Raw genomic sequence first — 7,500 nt, 5'->3', positions numbered from 1 at the left:
TCTCCAAACCTGGGTGACGGGCACCGCAGGGAGGCAGAGCCATCGCACTTGCCGGGTGGCAGAGGAAGGACCGGACTATGTACAATAGCGGCCAACGACTCCCAGAGCCGGTAGTGCGGCGTCTGCTCTCAGCCTAAGAGGCTTCTGGGAGTGCTCAGGCAAGGGTCAGCCTGCACCCTTGCTGGCAGCACCCAGGGGAACCAGGACGCTTGCATCTCTCGCCTTCATTTTCGACACAAACGCCTGAGGAGGGAAGCCAACCCTCCGTGTGTCAAGAGACCGTCCCCGCCCCGGCCTCCGACTGATTCTTAGAACGGACGGAAAGAGTCAGGCAAGCCTGTTAAGACTTCCGCGAACTCTCCGGCTTGCACTGAGACGCGAGGTCGATGTGCTCAGCACCACGGGGCCCCTTTCGCCTGCAGGTCCCGAGCCGCCAACATGTTCTAAGTATCGTGTTCTCCAAACCTGGGTGACGGGCACCGCAGGGAGGCAGAGCCATCGCACTTGCCGGGTGGCAGAGGAAGGACCGGACTATGTACAATAGCGGCCAACGACTCCCAGAGCCGGTAGTGCGGCGCCTGCTCTCAGCCTAAGAGGCTTTTGGGAGTGCTCAGGCAAGGGTCAGCCTGCACCCTTGCTGGCAGCACCCAGGGGAACCAGGACGCTTGCATCTCTCGCCTTCATTTTCGACACAAACGCCTGAGGAGGGAAGCCAACCCTCCGTGTGTCAAGAGACCGTCCCCGCCCCGGCCTCCGACTGATTCTTAGAACGGACGGAAAGAGTCAGGCAAGCCTGTTAAGACTTCCGCGAACTCTCCGGCTTGCACTGAGACGCGAGGTCGATGTGCTCAGCACCACGGGGCCCCCTTCGCCTGCAGGTCCCGAGCCGCCAACATGTTCTAAGTATCGTGTTCCCCAAACCTGGGTGACGAGCACCGCAGGGAGGCAGAGCCATCGCACTTGCCGGGTGGCAGAGGAAGGACCGGACTATGTACAATAGCGGCCAACGACTCCCAGAGCCGGTAGTGCGGCGCCTGCTCTCAGCTTAAGAGGCTTTTGGGAGTGCTCAGGCAAGGGTCAGCCTGCACCCTTGCTGGCAGCACCCAGGGGAACCAGGACGCTTGCATCTCTCGCCTTCATTTTCGACACAAACACCTGAGGAGGGAAGCCAACCCTCCGTGTGTCAAGAGACCGTCCCCGCCCCGGCCTCCGACTGATTCTTAGAACGGACGGAAAGAGTCAGGCAAGCCTGTCAAAGATTTGAGCAGATGTCAAAATCTTTTAAGACTTCCGCGAACTCTCCGGCTTGCACTGAGACCCGAGGTCGATGTGCTCAGCACCACGGGGCCCCTTTCGCCTGCAGGTCCCGAGCCGCCAACATGTTCTAAGTATCGTGTTCCCCAAACCTGGGTGACGAGCACCGCAGGGCGGCAGAGCCATCGCACTTGCCGGGTGGCAGAGGAAGGACCGGACTATGTACAATAGCGGCCAACCACTCCCAGAGCCGGTAGTGCGGCGTGCGAGGTCTGCTCTCAGCGGAAGAGGGTTTTGGGAATGCTCAGGCAAGGGCCAGCCTGCACCCTTCCTGGCCGCTCCCACGGGAACCAGGCTACTTGCAATCCTTTCCCCCAATAGCAAGTGCCTTTTGGAGGGACGGCCGGAGTCAACGTGGGGTTTGCCCGCCCTCCAAAGTGTCAAGAGACCGCCGCACAGGCCTCTGACTGATTCTTAGAACAGGCAGCAAGAGTTGGGTAAGTCTGTCGAAAATTTGACAAAGTGTCAAAAATTAGACTTCCGAGAGCTCTTGGGCATGCACACAGGCCTGTCATTCAAGTGCTCTGCCCGCGGAACCGTTTTTCGGATGCCTTTCAAAGTGGTCCCGCGCCGCCATTTTGTTCTAAAAATCGTGTTCCCAGAAATCTCCGGGTACCCCGCCAACCTCACTGTGTCACAATGTCAAGTGGCACTGAATGGGTCTGAATTTCAAATTCGACTGCTTCGCTCTGGAACTCGAACCCGGCAAAACCGTTTGGATTTTTCCCGGTCCAGACTTCCGCGGCAGACAAAGTTAAAGTTTTCGGGCTGCAGACTCAAAACGACATCTGGCCAACCGCCGGGCTCAATTCGCCCAGTTCCTCCGGCACTTCGGAACTCATGTTCGGCATGAGTTTTTGAATCTTTCCCGATGCTTCGGCATTTTCCTCCGCTGACACTTAGAATATTTTTCACACTTGGCCGAAAATTTTTCTAAGTTTTTCTGGTTACTGATTTCTTCTTTTCGGGCATTTTTCTAAGTTTTCTTGGTTACTCATTTCTCATTTTCAAACATTTTTCTAAGTTTTTCTGGTTACTGATTTCTTCTTTTTGGGCATTTTTCTAAGTTTTCTTGGTTACTCATTTCTCATTTTCAAACATTTTTCTAAGTTTTTCTGGTTACTCATTTCTCATTTTCAAACATTTTTCTAAGTTTTTCTGGTTACTGATTTCTTCTTTTTGGGCATTTTTCTAAGTTTTCTTGGTTACTCATTTCTCATTTTCAAACATTTTTCTAAGTTTTTCTGGTTACTGATTTCTTCTTTTTGGGCATTTTTCTAAGTTTTCTTGGTTACTCATTTCTCATTTTCAAACATTTTTCTAAGTTTTTCTGGTTACTGATTTCTTCTTTTTGGGCATTTTTCTAAGTTTTCTTGGTTACTCATTTCTCATTTTCAAACATTTTTCTAAGTTTTCTTGGTTACTCATTTCTCATTTTCAAACATTTTTCTAAGTTTTTCTGGTTACTGATTTCTTCTTTTTGGGCATTTTTCTAAGTTTTCTTGGTTACTCATTTCTCATTTTCAAACATTTTTCTAAGTTTTTCTGGTTACTCATTTCTCATTTTCAAACATTTTTCTAAGTTTTTCTGGTTACTGATTTCTTCTTTTTGGGCATTTTTCTAAGTTTTCTTGGTTACTCATTTCTCATTTTCAAACATTTTTCTAAGTTTTTCTGGTTACTCATTTCTCATTTTCAAACATTTTTCTAAGTTTTTCTGGTTACTCATTTCTGCTTTTCCAACGTTTTACTAAGTTTTGCTGGTTACTGAGTTCACACTTTTAAACATTTTCGGGCATTTTTCTACGTTTTTCATGTTACTCATTTAGCACTTTCAGGCACTTTCCTATGCTTTCCTGCTTACTGATTTCACACTTTTAAGCATCTTCGGGCATGTTCCCTAAGTTTTGCAGTTCATTCGTTTGGGACAGTCAGGCAACTTTCCTAAGCTTTCCTGGTAACCGAATTCACATTGTTGAGAACTTTGGAACCCTTCCCTAAGCTGTGCTGGTTACTCACTTTACCTCTTCAGACACTTGCCCCCGTTGTGACAGAGACCACTTCCCGACTCGGGAAATGCACCAAATTCGGCCTGAACTCAGAGGGCAGTCCCCCCTCGAAGGCGTGGAAGTCGGCAGAATCGCCGGGTCAAATCCGGCTGAGCTACCCGGCTTGGAAGCCTCAAAGTCGGTATGAGCTGTCAGGTTCACTCCCATCCCCGTTTGGACCACTTCCCGACTCGGGAAATTCACCAAATTCGGCCTGAACTCAGAGGACAGTCCCCCCTCGAAGGCGTGACAGTCGGCAGAACCGCCGGATCAAATCCGGCTGAGCTACCCGGCCCCGAAGCCTCAAAGTCGGTAAGAGCTGTCAGGTTCACTCCCATCCCCGTTTGGACCACTTCCCGACTCGGGAAATTCACCAAATTCGGCCTGAACTTATACAACAGTCCCCCCTCGAAGGCGTGACAGTCGGCAGAACCGCCGGATCAAATCCGGTTGAGCTACCCGGCTTGGAAGCCCCAAAGTCGGTAAGAGCTGTCAGGTTCACTCCCATCCCCGTTTGGACCACTTCCCGACTCGGGAAATTCACCAAATTCGGCCTGAACTTATACAACAGTCCCCCCTCGAAGGCGTGACAGTCGCTAGAACCGCCGGATCAAATCCGGTTGAGCTACCCGGCTTGGAAGCCCCAAAGTCGGTAAGAGCTGTCAGGTTCACTCCCATCCCCGTTTGGACCACTTCCCGACTTAGGAAATTCACCAAATTCGGCCTGAACTTAGAGGAGAGTCCCCGCTCGAAGGCGTGGAAGTCGGCAGAATCGCCGGGTCAAATCCGACTGAGCTACCCGGCCCCGAAGCCTCAATGTCGGTAAGAGCTGTCAGGTTCACTCCCATCCCCGTTTGGACCACTTCCCGACTCGGGAAATTCACCAAATTCGGCCTGAACTTAGACAACAGTCCCCCCTCGAAGCCGTGGCAGTCGCTAGAACCGCCGGATCAAATCCGGTTGAGCTACCCGGCTTGGAAGCCCCAAAGTCGGTATGAGCTGTCAGGTTCACTCCCATCCCCGTTTGGACCACTTCCCGACTTAGGAAAATCACCAAATTCGGCCTGAACTCAGAGGGCAGGCCCCCCTCGAAGGCCAGGCATTCGGCAGAACCGCCGGGTCAAATCCGACTGTGCTACCCGGCCCCAAAGCCTCAAAGTTGGTATGAGCAGTTAGGTTCACTCCCATCCCCGTTTGGACCACTTCCCGACTTAGGAAATTCACCAAATTCGGCCTGAACTTAGAGGAGAGTCCCCGCTCGAAGGCGTGGAAGTCGGCAGAATCGCCGGATCAAATCCGACTGAGCTACCCGGCTTGGAAGCCCCAATGTCGGTATGAGCTGTCAGGTTCACTCCCATCCCCGTTTGGACCACTTCCCGACTTAGGAAAATCACCAAATTCGGCCTGAACTCAGAGGGCAGTCCCCCCTCGAAGGCCAGGCATTCGGCAGAACCGCCGGGTCAAATCCGACTGTGCTACCCGGCCCAAAGCCTCAAAGTCGGTATGAGCAGTTAGGTTCACTCCCAACCCGTTGGACCACTTCCCGACTTAGGAAATTCACCAAATTCGGCCTGAACTTAGACAACAGTCCCCCCTCGAAGGCGTGACAGTCGGTAGAACCGCCGGGTCAAATCCGGCTGAGCTACCCGATTTGGAAGCCTTCAACACAAAACCCATCCGGCAATGCCACTCAAAAAGGGCCCAAATTCAGAAACACCCCCTTCAATAGGTACCACTTCCTCGGAGACACTACCGGGACACGCTCCCTCGGCGAAAATTAAGCCCCCACCACTAACTGAAGCCAACCGCAGCCCCAACTTCAACGGAGAAATCAGTAACCAATTCAAAAATGCACTTGGTTACTGATTTGTACTGCTTCAAAAATATTCTAAGTGTCGCTGGTTACTGATTTGTACTGCTCCAAAAATATTCTAAGTGTCGCTGGTTACTGATTTGTAATGCTCCAAAAATATTCTAAGTGTCAGTGGTTACTGATTTGTACTGCTTCAAAAATATTCTAAGTGTCGCTGGTTACTGATTTGTACTGCTTCAAAAATATTCTAAGTGTCAGCGGTTACTGATTTGTACTGCTTCAAAAATATTCTAAGTGTCAGTGGTTACTGATTTGTACTGCTTCAAAAATATTCTAAGTGTCGCTGGTTACTGATTTGTACTGCTTCAAAAATATTCTAAGTGTCAGTGGTTACTGATTTGTACTGCTTCAAAAATATTCTAAGTGTCGCTGGTTACTGATTTGTACTGCTCCCAAAAATATTCTAAGTGTCGCTGGTTACTGATTTGTACTGCTTCAAAAATATTCTAAGTGTCGCTGGTTACTGATTTGTACTGCTTCAAAAATATTCTAAGTGTCAGTGGTTACTGATTTGTACTGCTTCAAAAATATTCTAAGTGTCGCTGGTTACTGATTTGTACTGCTTCAAAAATATTCTAAGTGTCAGTGGTTACTGATTTGTACTGCTTCAAAAATATTCTAAGTGTCGCTGGTTACTGATTTGTACTGCTTCAAAAATATTCTAAGTGTCAGTGGTTACTGATTTGTACTGCTCCAAAAATATTCTAAGTGTCGCTGGTTACTGATTTGTACTGCTTCAAAAATATTCTAAGTGTCAGTGGTTACTGATTTGTACTGCTCCAAAAATATTCTAAGTGTCGCTGGTTACTGATTTGTACTGCTTCAAAAATATTCTAAGTGTCAGCGGTTACTGATTTGTACTGCTTCAAAAATATTCTAAGTGTCAGTGGTTACTGATTTGTACTGCTTCAAAAATATTCTAAGTGTCGCTGGTTACTGATTTGTACTGCTTCAAAAATATTCTAAGTGTCAGTGGTTACTGATTTGTACTGCTCCAAAAATATTCTAAGTGTCGCTGGTTACTGATTTGTACTGCTTCAAAAATATTCTAAGTGTCAGTGGTTACTGATTTGTACTGCTTCAAAAATATTCTAAGTGTCGCTGGTTACTGATTTGTACTGCTTCAAAAATATTCTAAGTGTCAGTGGTTACTGATTTGTACTGCTTCAAAAATATTCTAAGTGTCGCTGGTTACTGATTTGTACTGCTCCAAAAATATTCTAAGTGTCGCTGGTTACTGATTTGTACTGCTTCAAAAATATTCTAAGTGTCGCTGGTTACTGATTTGTACTGCTCCAAAAATATTCTAAGTGTCGCTGGTTACTGATTTGTACTGCTTCAAAAATATTCTAAGTGTCAGTGGTTACTGATTTGTACTGCTTCAAAAATATTCTAAGTGTCGCTGGTTACTGATTTGTACTGCTCAAAAATATTCTAAGTGGGGCTGGTTACTGATTTGTACTGCTCAAAAATATTCTAAGTGTCGCTGGTTACTGATTTGTACTGCTTCAAAAATATTCTAAGTGTCGCTGGTTACTGATTTGTACTGCTCCAAAAATATTCTAAGTGTCGCTGGTTACTGATTTGTACTGCTTCAAAAATATTCTAAGTGTCAGTGGTTACTGATTTGTACTGCTTCAAAAATATTCTAAGTGTCGCTGGTTACTGATTTGTACTGCTCAAAAATATTCTAAGTGGGGCTGGTTACTGATTTGTACTGCTCCAAAAATATTCTAAGTGTCGCTGGTTACTGATTTGTACTGCTTCAAAAATATTCTAAGTGTCAGCGGTTACTGATTTGTACTGCTTCAAAAATATTCTAAGTGTCAGTGGTTACTGATTTGTACTGCTTCAAAAATATTCTAAGTGTCGCCGGTTACTGATTTGTACTGCTTCAAAAATATTCTAAGTGTCAGTGGTTACTGATTTGTACTGCTCCAAAAATATTCTAAGTGTCGCTGGTTACTGATTTGTACTGCTTCAAAAATATTCTAAGTGTCAGCGGTTACTGATTTGTACTGCTTCAAAAATATTCTAAGTGTCAGTGGTTACTGATTTGTACTGCTTCAAAAATATTCTAAGTGTCGCTGGTTACTGATTTGTACTGCTTCAAAAATATTCTAAGTGTCAGTGGTTACTGATTTGTACTGCTTCAAAAATATTCTAAGTGTCGCTGGTTACTGATTTGTACTGCTCCAAAAATATTCTAAGTGTCGCTGGTTACTGATTTGTACTGCTTCAAAAATATTCTAAGTGTCGCTGGTT

This window comes from Hemiscyllium ocellatum, unplaced genomic scaffold (assembly GCF_020745735.1).
Source record: "Hemiscyllium ocellatum isolate sHemOce1 unplaced genomic scaffold, sHemOce1.pat.X.cur. scaffold_3217_pat_ctg1, whole genome shotgun sequence".
Lineage (NCBI taxonomy): Eukaryota > Metazoa > Chordata > Chondrichthyes > Orectolobiformes > Hemiscylliidae > Hemiscyllium > Hemiscyllium ocellatum.
This window is presented reverse-complemented; position numbering follows the sequence as displayed.